The sequence below is a fragment of the Pseudorasbora parva genome, chromosome 2 (assembly GCF_024679245.1).
Source record: "Pseudorasbora parva isolate DD20220531a chromosome 2, ASM2467924v1, whole genome shotgun sequence".
In the NCBI taxonomy this organism is placed as follows: Eukaryota; Metazoa; Chordata; class Actinopteri; order Cypriniformes; family Gobionidae; genus Pseudorasbora; species Pseudorasbora parva.
Window position 1 is genome coordinate 41,841,608 of NC_090173.1, and position 22,961 is coordinate 41,864,568.

Below are 22,961 nucleotides of genomic sequence, written 5' to 3' on the forward strand. Positions count from 1 at the left end.
TGTCCCACAGTCGCTGTACAATTTTCTTGGCACAAGTGGTATAAGGAAAGAGGTAACCCAACCGGTCGTACTGGCTGGCTAGGATTCTGTATATGTTGCGCATGGTAGTCTCACTACTGCCCTTGACACGGTATTTGACATGGTATTTTGCCTCCGTCTGCCAGCAGGTTCCTTATCCTGTCAACGAAACATCTTGCTTCTTCTGCTGAGGTGAAACTTTGTAGGCAGTTGTCTACATAAAATGATTTTTGCACGGAATTGTGGACATCATCTCCAGGCTGGCTATGGACAAGTACGTGTTTCTGGAGTGCAAAGACGGCACAGCAGGGGCTGCAGGTAGTCCCAAAAGGGAAGACTTGCCATTTGTACACGCTGGGTAGTTCCTGTGTTTTTAAGTCTCTCCAGAGAAAGCGCAAGAGCGGTTTGTCTTCTGGGAGCAGTCTAATTTGGTGGAACATCCCCTTGATGTCGCTGCTGACTGCCACCGAATGTTCCCTAAATCTGAGTAGTACAGCAAGCAGGGATGGCCCTAACACTGGTCCAGGGAGCAAAAGCTCATTCAGGTTTTGTCCGTGATATTGGAATAAACAGTTGAAGACAATCCTGTTTTTCCCATTGTGCTGCACCATGTGATGTGGGATGTACCAGGAGCAGGAAGAGTCTGTCTCAGCATTCTGTGGCAATTTACTAACATAGCCTGCTTGTTCCAGTTTTGAAATCTCTGCAGTATAAGTGGCTGCTTGCTGTGGGATCCTTGTCAGCCTCCTTTCTGTTCACCTCAGCTGTGACAAGACTGCTTCTTTGGGTGCTCTGAGTTCGGGCATGTTCTTGACTCGCAAAAGAGGGGTGGCATATCGCTTGATGCCATTCACCTCGACCCTTACTGTCTTAATTTCCAGAAGTTCCACCGCCTCCTGATCCAGCCTGGACCGAATGCAAATCTTTTAATTGTGCCAGGGCAGTATGTCCATTTGTCATAATTTCTCCTAAGTCCTTCCACAAGTGTTGGATCTGGCACTGTAAAGTCCAGCCGAAACGTGTCTTTATAGCTGCTGGTCCCCCTGGAGGGCCAAGCCTTACTGGTTCCACAGGAGTGATCAGAATGGAGGTAATCTGACCCAGTGAGTAGCACAGGACAGACCACTTTGAAATCGTGCAATGGAAGCCCTTTAAGGTGTCGATATCTCTCGTTCAGCTTCTTCACTGGGTGTGAGTGTTCTGCTGAGCTTAGCTGTTGAGCAGTAAAGGCACCTTTGATGTGATACCGTTTTGCCGGCTGAGCGATAGGGGAGATAGTAAATAAGACTGCTGCTCCTCTGAGAACTTGTAACTCTTGCCTGACTGTTCGTAGCGGAAGGTCTTCAGGCTGGCCTTTGAGGCCCAACTGCTGAGCTGCACTATAGAGGAGGATAGTTCTGTCAGATCCATCATCTTGGATTGCATATGCGTTCATCCTCTTCTTTCCATTTCTGAGAATCACTTTGCTGATTTTAAGTAGAACCTGGCTGGTAGGTGGCTTTCAATCAAGAATCAAGAGAATCTCATTCATGGTGTTTAGCAGACAGGTGTTGGTATCAGCAGTTTCGTCATGAACAGGCCTTGGATTCTCTGGTTTGCCAGTACTGATGTCATGCAGAGCCATGAGGTGTTGGCTGCTACACTGTCTGCATCGCATTTTTAAGTTACATTCTGCTGACTTATGAGTTCTACCACAGTGCCAACTTCTGTTGTTGTCTTTGATCCAGCTTCATTTCTGGTCTATAGTAAGTTGCTTGAAGTTGGTACACTGGTTGAGAGAGTGCTTACTTTTGTCACAGTAGGGGCAGTAGGGTCTCATAGATGGTGGAGCAGACTGTGCAGACTCTGACATCACATTCTCAGTGCCCAGAAAGATTGTGGTGCTTTTAGTGGCTGGCTTAGAGTCTCTGATAGTCTCTCTTGTACGTGTCAAAAGACCTAGATGTTGATTGCTTGCATACCTGGTCGTGTCCTCTTAAACTTGAATTTCAAACTCTAACCATTCTGCAAAATCCAGAAGTGTAGGTATGGGTACACTTTGCAGATGTGCAAACCTCCTAAACCCTGACAAACCTTGACTTTGGATATACCAAATTTGTTTCTTTTTCTATTGCAGTAAGTAAGTGTTGAACTTCCCCCCCCCCCCCCCCCCCCCCAGGGTTTATTACAGAGAGATCCTAACTTTAGTGTGCTATCTTATCTCTTTGGTAACCATGGAAGCATCAGTTAGGATGTAATTTAAGACAAAAGCTATCACAGAATGATATTTCTTATCTTAACTACGGATAGGATAAGGATATTAAAGTAGAAGCATCCAAAACAATTCCAAAACTGTCTTAACTCTAGGATAACCCCACTTGATGATTTCAAAATTATTTTAAAGGTGACTGTAAAAATCACATAACAATAGCCTTGTCTGAGAATACACACATTTATTAATGATACAAGATAAAGAACAGTGATGTTTGATGGTGGAAAGACTTTTTGAACACCTAAATTATGTGCTAAACGTGCGACAAAGCACTGATAAATACTGTAATTATGGAATCTAGCCAGACATTGCCTTTTCTTTCCAAACTATCAAAACCTCTCTTTCTGCAGCACTCAATTAAAAGCACATCTATTATGTTTCTTCATTTTAATCTCTAGCACTTACTCAGACTTAAGAGTTGATTATTGAACTGGGTTAAGATGTCCTAATAGATTAGATTAGAGTTTGTAAGATAGGACAAATCAAGTTAAGATTTGCTTCTGTTTTAAATTGACTTGATAGATCTTAAATCAAGACTTAAAATAAAAAGGCTGTTTCTCAATAATACGTACGCAAACTTCTGACTTGCGTCCTCTGTAGTTAAGACTTGCCAAGTTCGACTCTCAATCTGAGAGGACAGGAGGACACAATGCTAATAGAACAGCAGCATTTCTTGATAGTGTATAAAGTCATGCAACTTCACTTTTCCCTCAGCCAAAACTATTTGTCAGGGAACAAATGATAGATTCATGAGACCAAAGATCACCACTTAGATCTCCACAAGACAAATGATCTCATGTTTAACCACTACAGAGACATCAGAGCCAGCGGCAGACGTCAGAACGACTAGCCGAAGAAAAGCTGCTCTCAGCAGAGTTAAGAAGCACTGATCAACTGGATATCACAAATCCGAAAACGGTAGACACAATTTTCAAATAGGTAATATCTTTATAAATAAACCACAGATTTGAGCTTTAAACAAATACATTCTCCCCCGAAAAAGTCTTTAAACTACATTTTGTGACACAATAGCAGTAGTATTTTTAAATTGTGTGGTTTCTCATCCGCTATTGACAAATGTTGGCTGGTTCAAGATGCATTTTGGGATACCTGTCTGTCTCAAGTCCGCCCTAGTGACCTCTTGATGCATCCTTGATAAAAGGGCCAGATAAAGAACACAACCGGGGTTTTGAACGGTGCTTAGATGTGAACTTTGAACTGGAACAGAACTTGGTTTGCGACTGATGATGTTTCACAAGTCCACAAGAACACAAGTAGTGTTTGCACGAGCACACTTCTGAGACCTCAAATGACAAATGGGACACCTTGCGGTCTTGTGGACTGAAAGGATATGTGCACGCAGTGGCCGTTGTAAATCTACAAGAGCGAAAGTGCACATGAGGTGTGCCATTTGGGACAGGGCCAAAGTTTCTGTAATATGGGGTGTCTTATTCTTTATTACTGCATCTTATTCTTCTGCAATCTGGAATAGCAGCACCGCAGCCTCTACTCTACAGGCGTGAATTTGCATTGCCTTCAGCCTGAGGCTTATTTACCGGTATATCACTTTTCGTGTGAAAGGGCCTTTACATTTACCAAAAACAGAACTTTTTTGGTTTTTAAAAAACAAACCAGCCCAGGTATGAAAAATGTATGCAAAAGTATCATTTGTAACACATACATTTCTATAAAAAAGAAACTAAGTAATGCAGTTATTTACAAACTCAACTCAAAAAAAGTTGGGACACTGTACAAATTGTGAATAAAAAAGGAAGTCTCATAAACTTATATTTTATTCACAATATACTATATCCAATTTTGAAAGTGAGACATTTTGAAATGTCATGCCAAATATTAGCTCATTTTGGATTTCATGAGAGCTACACATTACAAAAAAGTTGGGACAGGTAGCAAAAAGAGGCTGGAAAAGTTAAATGTACATATAAGGAACAACTGGAGGGCCAATTTGCAACTTATTAGGTCAATTGGAAACATGATTGGGTATAAAAAGAGCAGTGGCAGTGGCAGTGTCTCTCAGAAGTCAAGATGGGCAGAGGATCACCAATTCCCCCAATGCTGCAGCGAAAAGTAGTGAAGCAATATCAGAAAGGAGTTGATATAGAAGGGAATAATAATAAAAAAAAAACGTGAGTCACTTACATGCATACTTACATCCCTTTGTTTTAATCTGTCACTATACTACTTTGAGTTATTATGACTTTTGGGTAACATAATTTCAAGTGTCTAGTTTAAAATAAGACCAAATTTATAGACCATAAATTATATAGAAAATATAGACCATATGGTTTAAGAGCTGCAGACATTTTTATTTTGGTATGTTTTTTTTTTTTAATTCTCAAAAAAAAGGGGCGAGGATTAAGAGGTTAACAGCCAACACTAATAACAAGAGTTCCCATTCAGGAAGTACACTACGAGTTATGGCAGCTACTGACGAAATGGGCGTTTTACTTTGGAGCAACTCGGATATGTATGCTAATAAATTAAATTAGCTCAATATGGAATAATGGGTATTGATATTAAATTATTCATAATTAATCATTTTGATGTGTTATGAATAAATTCTCCAAATCACCCAAAAGGCAAATATCTAACCCCTATAGGTACCCCATAAGGTATGTATGCTATATATATATATATATATATATATATATATATATATATATATATATATATATATATATATATATATATATATATATATATATATATATATATATATATATATAATATATATATATATATATATATATATATATATAGCATACATACCTTATGGGGTACCTATAGGGGTTAGATATTTGAGATAGATATATATTATATATATTATATACCTAAAGGATTATTAGGAACACCATACTAATACTGTGTTTGACCCTCTTTCACCTGTGCTGAAAGCATTCTTTAGAAATGTTGGCCCATATTGATAGGATTTGTGAGATGCACATCCAGAGCACGAAGCTTCTGTTCCACCAGATCCCAAAGATGCTCTATTGGGTTGAGATCTGGTGATTGTGGGGGTCATTTTAGTAGTGAACTCATTTAAATGTTTAAGAAATCAATTTGAAATGATTCAAGCTTTTTGACGTGGTGCATTATCCTGCAGGAGTAGCCATCAGAGGATGGGTACATGGTTGTCATAAAGGGATGGACATGGTCAAAAACAATACTCAGGTAGGTCGTGGCATTTAAACAATGCCCAATCTGAACTAAGGGGCCTAAAGTGTGCCAAGAAAACGTCCCCCACACCATTACACCACCACCACCAGCCTGCACAGTGGTGAAAAGGCAGGATGGATCCATGTTCTCATTCTTTTTACGCCAAATTCTGACTCTACCATCTGAGTGTCTCAACTGAAATCGACACTCATCAGACCAGGCAACATTTTTCCAGTCATCAATTGTTCAATTTTGGTGAGCTCGTGCAAATTGTAGTCTCTTTTTTTCCCTATTTGTAGTGGAGATGAGTGGTACCCGGTGGGGTCTTCTGCTGTTGTAGCCCATCTGCCTCAAGACTGTGCGTGTTTTGGCTTCACAAATGCTTTGTTGCATCCCTCGGTTGTAACAAGTGGTTATTTCAGTCAAAGTTGCTTTTCTATCAGCTTGAATCAGTCGGCCCATTCTCATCTGACCTCTAGCATACAACAAGGCATTTTCGCCCACATGACTACCACAAACTGGATGTTTTTCCCTTTTCACACCATTCTTTGTAAACCCTAGAAATGCTTGTGCGTGAAAATCCCAGTAACTGAGCAGATTGTGAAATACTCAGACCGGCCCGTCTGGCACCAACAACCATTCCACGCTCAAAATTGCTTAAATCACCTTTCTTTCCCATTCTGACATTAAGTTTGGAGTTCAGGAGACTGCCTTGACCAGGACCACACCCCTAAATGCATTGAAGCAACTGCCATGTGATTGGTTGATTAGATAATTGCATGAATGAGAAATTGAACAGGTGTTCCTAACTTAATTTACTTTACTACTACTATTGCCGTTCATGTCAAATGCGACGAACTGCTTCCCGTTTAGAGAGCACGTTCCAGGGCCCAGTTTATGGCCGGGCCCTTAAGACTGATGTAAACTACACACATCCATTTCATACTTATTCAGAGAAATACGTTTTCTCATTGACAGCTATTTGTAATGTAACATTTTATACAGAATCAGCTTTTAATGAACAAATAAATGAACGCATAGCTGTTCAATATTTTTTTTTATCATGTTTGGTGTCCATTTGTTTTATATATTGCCAAGGGTATTCTGATGGTGGTTTGGAAAGTGAGAAATGCATTGAAATACTTTAAAGACACTTGACAGACTTAACCAAAAGAGTTAACCAAACCAAGAAATCTTTCTAGAGACCTTGGCATTGTTGTATATTATCTGTAAATGTTTTCTTAATTTACATTAGAGGTAGTATAACTGATGCTAGTTAATAACAAATAATAATTTATTTGTTTGATGCATAATAAGGTTCATCACCCTAGTTTCAGAGAGACCGTTTATCTTTCCATAAGATAACACAAGTCTTCTATTGCCACACTCAAGGGTTAAGAAGGTAAATATGTGCTCCATATTTAGCCCATGCTTGGGTCATATGTGAATTCTAAGTCCAATCTGCAGGCAGGCATTTTGTTGCTTATTTCCATGTGGGACATGATTCCCAGCGTACCTTGATATTGGTGTTAAGCCTTGCCCCTTGTTCTCACGACAGGGAGCTCAGGTCAGCACAGGACAGCCGTTGTGGCGAGATTAGATTGGGATCCCCATTTTGTCAGTAACTGATGTAACTTGTAGTGTACTGACTGAAAGTGAAAGTCTCTGTAATGTAATGTTATATCCCCATACTTCTGTACTGCTGGTATGGCCGGGGCACTCAGCCTGTGGCTCCTCACCAGATAAACATAATGCAAGATGGCATGCCTATTTCCTTATATACCCACGAGGTGGGGTGGAGTTGTGCTATGCAAATTCCGCAGACCCATGGCATTGTCTTGCCATTGGCTCTGAGCAATTAGCTTCTAAGCGAAACCCCTATTTCGTCAGTAACTGATGTAATATCTCTGTTCCCTTCCTTCAGGGAACAAGGGTTACATATGCTTAACTGAGACGTTTCTGAAATATTGATTTAATTTATAGGTCAAAATATAAGTCAGCCAATTGCTGATTCTATGTTACTTCACTTCAGTATGTGAAATAAGTGGAAAGTAAATGGAAATAGAGCCTGAACGATTGATTTTTTTTCCAATAAATGCTTAGATACTAGCTATTTGTACTTATTTTAATTAAAAACTGATATTTTTTATTTTGCACTGATGAATTATTCACAATAAGGCTGCTTATTTAATACCTAGCGCAGTAGGGGAGTAGCAGGGAGTTTTGTTCAAATGTGTAGAGGGAATTTTCAGATCCGATTTGAGCTTCAGATGTCTTGGAACATTTGAACTTTTGCAGTTTGGCAATAATGACTGCTAGACCAGATGTGACCAAAACTATGTGGTGAAGAACAAAGTAAAAATTATTTAGTGAAATAGGACAATCATACGCTAATGTCGTAATCAGTGGAAAGGTGACTAATGCTGCCTTCAAGTGCTATTGGAAATGTCCTACTTCCCACTTCTTAAGTTGTGATTTCGAGCTCTTTACAATTAAAATTTATTTGAGAGGGTGTTCATGTCCATCTATAGAAAACAAGTATTTACAATAATTCCGATAGCACATGAAGGCAGCATTAAAACCTTAAACATGTTAAAGTAAATAGAGTGATTTATGATTTTGTGTTGACTTTATATAACACAGTAGCACATAAAGTGCCATTTTTCTTATGTAAATGTACTCAAATGATCTTGTGACTGAATGGAACTTTTTTGTTTTAATAAACTAAAATTGCAGCTGTGTGGATGTATACATTGGACTGGACTAGGTACACATCGGATTGCAGTTTGTTTTATGATGCCACTGGAACAGGCAGGAAACTGTAGAAAAAGCGATTAAGACGTGAATCATGGTTCTGAAAGCAGTGTGAACATTGACTCTGTTGCTTTCTGCCACTGTTGACAACCGCAGCAACCACTCAATAAAACATTAAAAATGACGAATACCAGCACCAGATCACCACTTATTCTAACACACTCATGAAATAAAAAAAATCCTGCTCAACAATTGGATATGCTTCCTCTCTTTTAGACACACACCTGCTGTGACTGTGTCATTAATTGTCTGTTGCAAAAGTTGGTAGTACAGTACGTCCTCAGCATAAATGTTTAACTGTGTATGCTCACCTACTGTTTGTCTGCTGCCTTTTTTTATCTGCCCTTTCCGACGGGGTCTTCACAACATAGTCCCTTACAACCCAGTGGCATGCACTTTAAAAATGCTGGATTGTTTCAACCCTTGTTGGAGTCAAATATGGACAAACCCAATGTTTGGTTAAAAAATAATTAACCCTTAACGTTAATTCAAGGCTTAGTCTTAGTGACCCGGGACATCATTCATTAACCTTCTACCCTCAATTTTAGAGGGTTAGACATCAACCTTTTTAGTATTCATCAAACAATAAATTATAAACAATATAACAAGAAAAAACTACTACAATAATTAATAATTTTACAGGGACAAATAGGAATCTCTACCAAAGCGAACTGTAGGTTGCCAGACGTTCAGTGCCCTGTGTGAGCTCTCTTACGTAATGAGATGGAACTCTGGATAACACTGGGAAAGCGTGTCCTAGTGGAAGAGGATGCTGCGGAACCCACATCGTACCCCGAAGGAGTTATAAGGAGTATGATGCAGAGCCGTAGCCCACAAATAAGAGGGGGCTCCAGCAAAGCTGAAGGGTGGGCTCTCCCAAGGGAAAAATATATATGATACCCGCAGGGTCATATAACCCCAGCCCAGTACCAGTCATCAAGGATTCAAGGGCAATGGGCCTGATGCCACACTCTTAGAAGAAAAGGTTCTATCGGCGCTACGTATTTGGAACCCTTAAAAGGTTATATATAGAAGTATAGTTGAGTATACTCCAAAGACCCTTTGATGCTAAAAGGGTTCTATAATGACAAGAAAGAACCCTTTGGGCACTTAAAAAGGGTTCTATATAGAACACTTAAAAAAATGCATTTCTTATCAAAGAAAAAATGCATTTCTTATCTTAGCAAAAACTCTCTTAATTTTGAGTTATTTTTTCCCAAAATAAGACAATTACTTTTGCTTGTCTAGTAAATGCTTCTTGTTTTAAGAATGTTTAGATGTTTGGACTAGAAACAAGACAAAAATACTAAGTAAGAAAAGCATCTTTTGCAGTAAACCTTTCAGGGGTTTCAACTACGTAGCGCCGATAGGACCTTTTAGGGTTCTATATAGAACCTTTTCTTCTAAGAGTGAGATACTCTGCCATGTCTGGCACTGAGGGTGAAGAAGGACTCACAGAGTTTGCTTCTGGAGAATACAAGCACTGTAGCGGAGCAAGTCGATAGGAGCCAGGGCCTCTCGGGCGAACGTTCTGGTTGTTGCCCAGCACGTAGCTCTACAGATGTCTGACAGCGAAGCACCATGTGCCAGCGCCCAGGAGGATGAAACACTTCTAGTAGAGTGTGCACACACCCTGAGAAGACAGGGCACACCTTTTGCTTGGTAAGCTAGGGTGATACCATCCACTATCCAGTAGGCCATCCTCTACTTGGAGACAGCCTTTTCCTTCTGCTTGCCTCCATGACAGACAAAGAGCTGATCTGAGGTCCTGAAGCTTTGCGTTCTATCCATGTAGATCTGCAGAGTGAGGACAGGAAATAGCAAAGCTATTTGCCCCTGGATGTCTGCCTCTTTCAGGGGCAGTGCTTTAAAGTTCATCACCTGGTTCCTGAAGGGAATGGTAGGAACCTTGAGCACATAGCCAGGCCAGGGTCTCAGTACCACGTGGGTGTCACCCGGCCCAAACTCTAGGCACGATTCGTTGACTGAAAATGCTTGCAGGTCCCCTACCCTCTTGATGGAGGTCAATGCAGCCAACAGCAGAGTCTTCATAGACAGAATCGTTAGCTCTGCTGACTGCAAAGGCTCAAATGGGGCAACAGCCTACTCTTCAACCATTGTTGCAGTAAGGAATGCAACAAGGAATGCGTTCAAACATTTTCAGCTGTCTTCTAGGTTGGAAGGACACCACTCGATGAACAGGTTCCACTTCAAGGCATAAGCCTAACCAGCAGCCATATCACCCTGTAGCCCAAGACTGGTTTCCCACTGAAGCTAAGCAGGGCTGAGCCTGGTCAGTACCTGGATGGGAGACCAACTGGGAAAACGTCTCGGGTTACTATTGTAACCCTTGTTCCCTGAGAGGGAACGAGACACTGCGTCGTCGAGTGACGACACTCTGGGAACGCCCCCAGCGTGACGGCTCTGAAGTATGAATGAAATCAGCCACCAATCCGATTGGTGCAACGTCGTGACGTAACCGGCGACGGCGTACGCGGAAGCTATAAGAAGGCGCCGCCCCAAACAACAGACAGCCTTTGCGATGAAGCGAGCGCTCTACGTGTAGGTGTGGCGACGAGACGCAGTGTCTCGTTCCCTCTCAGGGAACAAGGGTTACAATAGTAACCCGAGACGTTCCCTATATCGAGGGAACTCAACACTGCGTCGTCGAGTGACGACACTCTGGGAACGTCAATACCCACTATGCCACACCGAGACACACCCATCCTGGTGTGAAGCTGGAACCCAGGCACACTCAGGACGCAAGCACTCTAGCACCCGGCGTAGCCGGGAGGTCCAGCTTATAAAATCTTATAAAGGTGTGTGGATTAGCCCAACCCGCCGCCTCACAAATCTCAATAAGTGAGGCTCCCAAAAGGAGGGCCACCGAGGAGGCCAAGCCCCTCGTAGAGTGAGCCCTCACGGCCATGGGTGAAGGCAGATTGCGCACCCGATAAGCCGTGGCTATAGCCTGCACGATCCAGTTACTAATAGTCTGTCTCGCCGCAGGCAACCCTTTCTTAGGGGGGGCCAAGCACACCAAAAGCTGGTCCGACTTCCTCCAATGAGCTGACCTGTCCAAATAAAATCTCAATGCCCTGACAGGGCAGAGCAGGTGCAGCCTAGCTTCCTCTGCCGTCGCGTGAGGCGGAGGATGAAATGCCTGAAGAAACACCAACCCCATCCCCGTAGATGGGACCCTGGGCACGTAGCCCGGTCTGGGGTGCAAGATAGCTTTCACCCCGCCAAGGGCAAACTCCAAGCAAGTTGGCGTTACCGCCAAGGCCTGAAGGTCCCCCACTCTCCTCAGAGAAGTGATAGCGAGGAGAAAAGCTACCTTGAGGGTCAGATTTCTCGCCTCAGCCGACTCTAATGGTTCGAAGGGGGCCTCAACCAGCCCTTCGAGAGCCACTGCCAGGTCCCTTTTTGCTGGGACTCTGGGATAAGCCGCAGGCCTCAACCTCCTAGCCCCACAGAGGAACCGTACTACCAAGTGGTGTCTGCCCCAGCGAGCCCCCTTCTAAAGGCGAGTGGAAAGCCCCTATGGCAACCATATACACCTTCAGGTGGATGGGGTCAAACCGGCGGAGAAACGGTGCTGGAGGAACTCCAGCACTGAGGCAACTGCACAGTTAACTCGGTTCACCCCCCGTTCTCTACAACAGCTAGTGAAGACATACCACTTAAGGCTATACAGTCTCCTCGTAGAGGGAGCCCTAGAGCTGAGAATGGTCTCTACGACCTATTGTGGCAAGCCATTCTCTGGGTACTGTGCCCCCTCAAGGGCCAGACCCAGAGATCCCACAGCTCTGGCCTGGGGTGGAATATCATTCCCCCTGCCTGAGACAGCAGATCCCTCCTCAGAGGGACCTGCCATGAGGGGGCCGCCACAATGTCGGAGAACCAAACTCGGAACGGCCACCGGGGTGCCACTAATAGGAGGCTGATGCCCTCCCGGCGGACTCGCTCTAGTACTCCCGGGAGCAGAACGATCGGGGGAAATGCGTACAGACGCCGCCTCGGCCACGTCTGTGTCATGGCATCCAGCCCCAGCGGGGCCGGAGGCCTGAGGGCGAACCACAGTGGGCAGTGGGTCGTTTCTAGAGATGCAAACAGATCCACTTCCACCGGGCTGAACCTCTCGCATATGGCCTCCACCACCTCGGGGTGGAGCAGCCACTCCCCGGGCCTCAGCCCCTGCCTCGACAGGACGTCCGCTCCCTGGTTCTGGTCCGCTGGGACGTACATCGCTCGAGAGACGACAGTTTCCCCTGGGACCACAGGAGGATCTGATGCGCCAACCTGCATGGTGGGCGCGACCTCAGACCCCCCTGGTGATTTAGACACGACACTACCGGCATGTTGTCAGATCGTATCAGGACATGGTAGCCGTGGAGGTCCGGGTTGAAAGCTCCTCAGAGCTTTGTAAACCACCAACATTTCCAGGCAATTTATGTGCCAGGAGGAATGCTGGGCCCCCACAGACCTCTCGTAAACCGGCCTTCCATGACCGCGCCCCAGCCCGTGAGGGAGGCGTCTGTTGAAAGGATCTTCCTGCAACATAACGCTCCTAACACTGGCCCTTGGGACAGGAACCTCGGATTTTTCCATATGACGAGGGAAAGAAGGCATCTGCGCGTTACCCTGATCATACGGAAAAGTTTTCCCCTCGAGGAGAACCCCTTGGTTCCTAGCCACCACTGGAGGGGCCTCATGTATAGCAGGCCGAACGGAATCACGTTGGACGCTGCTACCCTGAGTCCCAGCAGTTCTCTGAAACTGCTTCACAGTGCGGCTGTGGCCTAGCTTCATTCCTGAGACCTCCGCCAGTATGGAACACAACCGTGCGGGAGACATGCTCGCTCGCATCGAGGTTGAGTCCCATACTACACCGAGGAACATGGTCCTCTGGGCGGGTGTTAACACGCTCTTGGCCGTGTTCAGTCTCAGCCCCAAGCACCTGGGATGGGCTAAAACGACATCTCGATGCCGAATCGCCATCTCGCGCGAGGGGAAAGAGCTAGACCGAAAGGAAGCACCCGATATTGGTACGCTTCCCCCCGAAAGCGAACCTCAGGAACTTCCTGTGGGCAGGAAGGATGGAGACATGAAGTATGCGTCCTTTAGATCTATCGTGACGAACCAGTCCTCGAACTGGATCAGCTCACGATCATTTGAATTGTGAGCATCTTAAACCTGAAAGGTTCTCGGTAAACGGTCCTCAGAGACCGATTCAAGTACCTCAGATCTAATATTGGACGTAAGCCCCCACCCTTTATGGGAACAATGAAATAGCGGCTGTAAAAGCCCGACTCCCTGTCTGGCGGAGGGACCTTCTCTATCGCCTCCTTGACCAGCAGAGACTGCACTTCTTGTTCCATAACCTGCCTCTGGGCCGGGGGGACCACGGTCCAGACCACACCGCTGACTTCGGTGGTGGAGCTCTGAACTGTAATCTGTACCCCCTTCCCACTGTACACAGGGCCCCAGCAGAAATATTCGGGAGGCATAGCCATGCGCCGAGATATTCCACTAGGGGAACCAACCTCTCGGGGTTGGTCTCTGGTACCCACCGAACCCCCTGCCCGACCCCCTGAAGCGGCCACCCGGCAGAGCTTAGTCGGGAAGGATTTTCGGTGTGCGAACGCAGTCGCTGCCCCGCTGCAAGTCTTTCTAGAGGCAGCTGGAGCAGCATGCGTCCGCTGGAAATCGATGTGGCCCGAGCGTCGTAGACGGCAGATCGCAGCATCGACTTCCAGAAAACTCCACAGGGGAGGCGACCTCGATCGCTCCCCGGGAGAGGGGGCTGGCCCGCAGGCCACTGGGCTGGGTACACCCCAATCCAGACCACACCGAAGAATTCGGTATTGGAACACTGAACTGCAGTCTGTACCCTCTGCCCATGGTACACAGGGCCCAAGTAGATATATTCGGGAGCATAACTATGCGCCGAGATATTCGACTAGGGGAACCAGCCTCTCAAGGCTGGTCTCTGCTACCCACCGCGCCTCCTGCCCGACCCCCTGAAGGGCCACCCTGCAGGGCTTAGTCGGGGAGGATTTTCGGTGCGCGAACACGTTCGCTGCCCAGCTGCAGTCTTTCTAGAGGCGGCTAGAGCAGCATGCGTTCGCTGGAAGTCAATGTGGTCCGAGTGTGTAGACGGCGGACCGCAAGCATCGACTTCCAGAAAGCTCCACAGGGGAGGCGACCTCGATCGCTCCCCAGGAGAGGGGCTATAAAAAGCCCAGTGAACACAATTGGATGATAGGCTGATAATCTAACTCCTCAAAGTTAGATAAATCCCATTTAATTCCTCAGAATTAAATGCCCCTAATCATCCCTCAAGTGAACATGGTCTGAATAATAGGCTGAATAAACATACCCAACTCCTCAAAGTCAGATAATGTTTAATTATAATTCCTCAGAATTAATACAGCCCTAATTCCCAGACGATACTGTTTAAACATGTATTTAACGAATCGTCATCTACACGCTGCCTCAGCAACGCGAGATTCGACTCATTACAACATATTTGGCTTTCATCCCTCGAGATGAAAGACCACAGGCGCGAGGCTGAAACACTCGAAACGCACGGCTGTACGCTGCGAGATACTCAACAAACACAGCCAGCACCCTCAGGAGCTGACTGCACTCGCGCCAAACAGTATCACATGTGCACCGATGGCGTGTGTTCACTAATATTACAGACCGTAATCTACGCGCTGCCTCGGCAACGCACGATTAAGCCTTGCATTATGAAGCGCAAGCTCTCATTTTACTTCGCTACCTCGATACTGAGCACGTCTAATTCCTCGGAATCGGACTGCTCAAGCATCTAATTCTCCATCCCGGGGGAAAAAGCCACAGCGTGGGTTTCCACACGAGGGATGAGAACATTGGCCAGCTACAGACAACCCCCTCGAGAGCGTCTGAATCATCGGACGAGGATTGGGAAGATGCCTCCTCATGCCCGCCTCCCGTCGCGAGACCCAGTTGTGAGCCCCATGATCTACGCCGCCGCGTGATCTCCTTAGACACGGCCAGCCATGAGCGCAGCACCCGGAGCGGCAGCTTCCCGCTGCAGGCGGCACCCTCAAGCGCTGCCTGAGCGTGCTGCGCCCCGAGACACTGCACACACAGCCGGTGTGTGTCCGAGCCCAAAATGAAGCGCGGGCATGGGTGCACACACCTCCTAAACAGCTTGCTTGTTTTAATGTGGTGACAGACATACAATATCACACAGAGCGCCTCGCTGAAGAGCAAAGACTGTCTGTTGTTTGGGGCGGCGCCTTCTTATAGCTTCCGCGTACGCCGTCGCCTGTTACGTCAAGACGTTGCACCAATCGGATTGGTGGCTGATTTCATTCATACTTCAGAGCCGTCACGCTGGGGGCGTTCCCAGAGTGTCGTCACTCGACGACGCAGTGTTGAGTTCCCTCGATAAAGGGAACTAGGTAGCTGCTGGTAGAAGTGTTAGTGAGGCCAGCAGGGGTGCTCACCCTGTGGTCTGTGTGGGTCCTAATGCCCCAGTATAGTGATGGGGACACTATACTGTCAATGAGCACCGTCTTTCGGATGAGACATTAAAGGGAGGTCCCGACTCTCTTGTTAAAAATCCCAGGATCTCCTTCGATAAAGAGTAGGGGTGTAACGCCGGCATCCTGGCCAAATTTGCCCATTGGCCCCCTGTCCATCTTGGCCTCCTAATAATCCCACTATCCTGATTGGATTCATCACTCAGTCTCCTCTCCACCAATCAGCTGCTGTGTGGTGAGCGTTCTGGCGCAATATGGCTGCCGTCGCATCATCCAGGTGGGTGCTGCACATTGGTGGTGGCTTAGGAGATTCCCCCCTTCTATATGTAAAGCGCTTTTGGGTGTCTAGAAGAGCGCTATATAAATGTAATGAATTATTAATATTATTATTATTATTATTATTATTATTATTATTATTATTATTATTATTATTATTATTATTATTATTATTATTATTAAGCCTATCTTGTAGATGGTGCTCGTGCCAAAGTGATGGTGTTAACTACCTCTTGGGGTCACCTAGAACCACTGCATCCTGTTCAGAGGCCAGACATAGACCTTCTACAGGTCTGGACGTGGGTGCCACAGGATGCCCAGTCTCTGAGTTAGAAGGTCCTTCCTTTGAGAAATCGGTCAAGGAGGGGCTGTCTCGAGGAGCATAAGTTCTGGGAACCAAGTCTGGTTTGGCCACCAATAGGACCTGCTCCTCGTCCTCCCAGACCTTGCACAGTGTCTGTGCAAGTAGGCTCACTGTGGGAAATGCATACTTGCGCAGGCCCCGGAGCCAGCTGTGTACGAGTGAATCCATGCCGAGAGTGCCCTTGGTCAGCGAATAAAAGCACTGGCAGTGGGATGTTTCTGGTGAGGCAAACAGGTTGACCTTTGCCAACTCAAACTGTCTCCAGATCAGCTGGAGCACCTGGTGATAGCTAATCGGCCACATGGTTGCACAAACCAGGTACATAGCCCAAAGCGACCTCAGACACTTCTGACTCCAGAGGAGGAGATGGCGGACAAGTTGCGATATGCGACGGGAGCGCAGACCACCTTGTCAATTTCCCTCATGTCATTCAGACTTAGCCAGAGATGGACCACCCTTTTGGACTGCATGACCCACAGCCCACACCCTAACCCTCGTTGCACAAAGCAGTTCTTGCAACTGCGAGGCTGTGACCACCCTCATGCAGGGTCTTCAGTGCCTGGGCCTGATGGACCTGCAACAACACCATAGCAGACCATAAGGGTGACCCAGCATTTCCACAAGCCTGGTAGGCCTGTTCAATCATTTTGAACGAGTCAATATGATCAGGAGGGAGACTTGGGTTTCCCATGGTTCCAATGGGGGAACCTGATTGTAACCCTTTGCAGGTTCGTCATTGAGGGTGGTGAGGGAAAAGGATCCACTAGGCCAAATCGGCCAGTAAAAGGTGCCGTCCACGACCTGGTGAGTTCCTTGTGCACCTCTGGAAAGAAAGGAACTGGGGTGGGGCACTAAGAAGAATATGGATGATACACAACTCATGGGTGTCCCACTGCTTTGAGTCAGTAGCTCTACTGGCTGTGTAGTGTCAGAGGGGTGAGGGCTCCCCGAGGGTTGGTTCCCTAGGGGAAGCTTGCTCACTATAAACCTTAAATCACCCGCGCGACTGCCTAAAGTAACCCTCTATAGAGGGATAGATCAAGTCAGGGGCAAGGGGACTTCACGCTTTGTGAGATGGAGTCTTGACTGCAACCCAAACATGAGATACAGCGCTGGTGACCATCCCTCGCTGACAGGTAACCACTGTATACATAAACACACAGATTATGTCACCTTGAAGGCGCAAGCTCTATCTGTGTCAGCTGTTTTAGAAGGATGCTCTCCTTGGTGTTGAAGCACTCAGGGGGAAGGGTCACGGCAACACAGTCAGGGAACAGTGCAGCCTGACGTGCACGCTCTCTTTCATGAAGGTGCTGTCTTATCAACCGAATGGCTTTTCATTTTAGTGCACCAAACCAGCTGTGAGAACAGTCTTTGTGTTTGCTCTTACTAACAGAACAGTAAGATGATCAAAAAAACACATGACCCACTACTGTGCCATCACATCAGCACCGACTGAAGAGATCTCTCCTAAAAGACAGGCTTCAGTCAGTTTCACTGCGTAGAAAAGAATATCTGGATGAACAATTTACCGCTTGGCTCCGAAGCAAAAAGCTAATTTGATGCAAGCACCTGTATCCCATTTATACCCGCGCTGCGTGGCATGAGCACCTGGTGCAAACACTGCATGCCAATGTGCATTGGCTCGTTTAGTTATACTCGAAGTAGATTGGCTCTTGCGAGCGAGATTCCTATTTGTCTGTAATAAGATGTGGTGTTGAGAGTGACTGACTGAATGGTACTCGATTCTGGTACCGTCTGTGCGTCTTTCTGTGTATCGTATTTCACAGACTGCACATTCTCTTTACATTGTCGCTTTTGGTTTAAAAGCATTTGCATGAATAAGAGCATGATTGTATATATGTAACACTAGCCAAAGGGTGACAGAAAAAAAAAACTGGTGCTGTGGTAAATATTTACTACCTGAGTCTTCTCCTCCGATTTCGACAAGTGAGGCTTAATTCAACCTGCGCAGAGATCAACAGCGCAACCGAGTTGTAGATTGCCAGGTCGAGGTCACAAATATGTTAAAATCAGTCTATTGATGTGTTGATAGTATGAGTAGGCATTTCATACAAGAACTGGCAACTGAACAACCTTGGAATAATATATGGATGTGATTATTCATATAAAGAGGTTTCGGCCACACAAATTACGGGATATTCCCAAGAGTTATAACAGAACAGGAAGGGGGCGGGAGATGGGTGTGAAATACGGGGAGACTCCAGGCAAAGTGTTGAACAGTATGCCCCAAACTTTCCTGTAACATCTCTTTAAATTCTTAGACAGAATCTTATTTCAAATGTAAACATGAGTTTACAGTGTGTCCTTTAGTACACTTATTGAGGACAGGAGGAAACATGCATGCAAAACCAATTAAGGACACACTCTTGGACACACTTTTGAAACCTTTATTACCTTTGGGTTAATTTCTGTGAGAATGAGACCTTTGTACTGAGACATTTCAAATGATGCCAAACATGTATCATACTGTATAGAACTTGTTCACAATTACCAATATTAATTTGGGGTAAATTTCAACATGTGGAGAGGCAAGATGAGGGTGAGGGGGATGAAATGTAAAGTAAGATGATTGACATCCTTTGTTTTCTCAGGAGTAGTCGTTCCTTAGCACCGATGGCCCGCCACCTTACAGTCTAACACAGGAGAGTATAAATAATACATAAAAGGTAACAAAATATTCTTCATTTTATTCTTCTGTAATCGTTACTTTAATATTATGGCGACAGTTAGAGATCCATCCGTGTTAGATATGGAGCCGGGTTGCTAAAGACATGAATATGTAATGATTGGCGAAAAATTCATGTATCTGCGGGTTTAAAAAAACAATGGTTGGGTTTGTCCATATTTGACAAAAACATGGGTTGAAACAACCCAGCATTTTTTTTTTAAATGTGAGAAGAATGAAGTCCTCACCAGCTCCAAGTTTGCCCAAGTTTTCTGCTGTGTTTCAGCTCTTATGTACTGCCAGCTTCCAAACCTCTGAAAGATTTTCGTCATTATGAAAATGGGCATTGTTTAAATCTTTTATTTTCTCTGCACACTCAGCACTGTTCATTGACTGTGGCACATAGTGAATCAATACTGTTTATTATTAATGGCTGTCTTCACAAAGCAGCAGAGGATTATTTCATATGAAGCGGTGTCCTGGAGTCTGTGCTCAATAATTCAAGGCTCGTTTCTAATAGGTGGTCAGCTCAAACGTCAGTGGAACACACACACTTACACTCTTGCAAAAAGCATTGAGATCTATGCGTCTATGGCATGTTCATTAGGCCCCACACTAAACTAACAAGGACTGCAGATGTTCAAGCAGACATCAAAACCAATTCTCTCTGATCTCTAATTAAACATCCTGTGGTTAAAGCTCCAGCATAGATATTCGTCACTGCCTAACGCCGGCTTCACACTGCACGTGTAAGCAGGGCGTAGGCAGCGCTGAAGCAGCGCGTGTGTAAAGCAGTAGCAGCGCGCACACTTTTTCCTTTCACACAGGCAGCGTTTGTCGCGCGCAGTTGTCACGCGCAGTTGTATACAGAGTAGGCTACTCTATAATGGATAAGTTTGCATTTCTCTTTAATGTATTTGAAATGGAAATAAAGCAAAGATTCAGATTTATCATGAAGCATTTATCATTATTTTTAAAAAATCGTTTCACTTGTTTCTGATGTTTTTTTTATTTCGTTTAGTGCGAGTTTTTGATAGAAGAAAGGCCATCGCACTAAATGTCCATGAAAAGCACATTGCTAAAAAGAGAAACTTCAGGAAATCGTCTTGAAATATTGGATAGGCATCAAATTTACATGCATTACCCATCATAAACCTCTTAAAGATAATTCATAAATGACTGTAATAACTAAGAGGAAACTTCTTAATGATTTATCGAATAATTAATAACTAAATGAGCAAACTATCTAACGTTTTTTAAAAAAAATGACAAAATAACGCACATCATAGTCTATCTACATGTCTATACTGTTTGTGTGCTATATTAATGTGTGTATATTCTATTTACCTATCCATATTTAGTTGTTCGTTCGTGAGACAACGAAAGACTGTCAAAAACACTTAAAAATGACGTACCATCAGCACCAAGAGCCGCTCACGCTCACCAACTTCCTCCCATGCTTTTTCCTTCACTTACAAGTCTTTATAAAGCAAACTGTGTGGATCACAGAGAACTGTGTGCTTCTAAACCTCCACGATGAGAGTATCATCCATTGCTGTCTTTCCAGGACAGGTGCACTCTGAAGAACACTGCCTGTGACACCACTTGCTTTTTGTTTATCGTTTCTGTTATGCCAGCATATAGTTATAATATATACATAATTTAATTCATATTTAATTTAAGCTAAACTGGCATACATTATTTAAAATTAGTTTTGTAGTTCAGGCAAAAACTTATGGCAGTGACTTCGTTTTTTGTGTAGAACTTTTTTTTCTTCCACAGCGCTGGATGTCATGGTGACTGAGAAACACACGGAACACTTCACTAAATTATTTCATGGTTAAATGTGTTATTTTTCATGTTAACCAGGTTAATTTTGATCAGAACAATGTACTGTGGCTTTAATTCATCGTGAGCAGCGCGTCAAAAATAGACCTGGCGCCGAAACGATCGCGGCACTGCCGCTTCTGCTCTGCTCCTGCTACGCGCCGCTGCGCTGCCTCTGCTGCCGGTGTGAATGCACTCATTGATTAACATGGGCGCCGAAAAAAATACGCGCTGCTTACGCCCTGCTTACGCGTGCAGTGTGAAGCCGGCGTAATATTTGGAGATGCATGGAAGGCTTGACCTCAGCTCTTGGATGACTCATTTTTGCTAGTCATGGATTAAAGCCTGGCCATTGTAATACATTGTTGATCTGTTTGAAATGCAATTAGTGCTTCAGAGTCTTTTTTATATTTAAACACAGAAAATTATCTGTGGGGAAATTAAAAAGGCCACATTTTAATGGCCTTTGCTATCTAGTTTGTTTTAAATTACCAATTAATGTTTGCAATCATTCTTATTAACCTACCTCAGTATTTATTAATCGTACTACCTCAGTATTTATTAATCTTTGGAAAGCTTGTTTTCAACATTGACTAAAAAACACTAGTTAATGCAATGTTAAACCTACAATTAACATTTATTAACAACAATTAATAAATGCTGTTAAAATAGATTGCTCATTGTTAGTTGATGTTAGCTAATTCATTCATTATATTCATAACTCATAATATTATAAAATAAAAACTACATATTTTAACTATGGTTCATCTATTTGATCAAATACACCTTGAGGAATGTTAAATGATCACTTAATGTGAAAAATAAAATTAAAAATCAATATTATATATATATATATATATATATATATATATATATATATATATATATATATATATATATATATATATATATATATATATATATATATATATATATATATATATATATATATATATATATTAGATATATTTTGACCGCTGGTCAAAATAAGAGAAAACTTTCAGATACCTTCAAGTTTTGGGTGTTAATCTGGCATTTAGTGCTAATTTTCATAATAATCTGGCAAAACCTATTTAACTTGAAGCAAATACCTTGGTATTTTGTAAAACATGCTAGCAGAACAATGGTATACCCACAGCTAATCATCCTTCAAACTTCAAGCAATGAATATCAACAATATTTCTGAAAAAAAAAGTTTCTAAATTGTTCTCTAATTTTGTATATATATATATACACACACACACACACACACACACACACACACACACACACACACACACACACACACACACACACACACACACACACACACACACACACACACACACACACACACACACACACACACACACACACACACACACACACACACAAAGACACCTTGATGAATGTTAAATGAAAGTAAGAATAAGAATATGGGCTGATTCAACAAACTCTGATATTATTGTTTAATCAGAGACATGGTTATTAAAGAAGTCAATTCCTAATAACATGATACATATTGAGGGACATAATGTTTTTAGATTGGATCAAACAAAAAAAGTTGGTGGAGTTGCAGTTTATATTAAGTTTAAGCTAAACTGCACTTGTATATTATCTATCAGCAAACAAACTGTTTTGAACTTTTGGCAATTAAATTAGTTTTTGGTAATGGTCCAGATATCATCGTTGTTGGATGTTATCGTCCCCCTTCGGCTTCAAGTGAATTACTTCACTTTTACTTCACTTACGGACCTTCTCCATAACTGTACTAAATCAGAGCTTATTTTACTCAGGGATTTAAACTGGGATTGGTTATCACACATGTCTGACCCACTCAAAGGTATTTGCGACTCTCTTTGTTTGGATCAATTGATAAATTTACCCACCCAGAATCATAAATTTACCCAGAATCATAAAGATCTAGTTAAATCCAAGCTACTTGATGTTATTTTAACCAATGCTCCTCATAGATTGGAGTTTTTTGTAATGATGTAAGTGATCATTGTGCAATAGTATGTGTAAGGAATT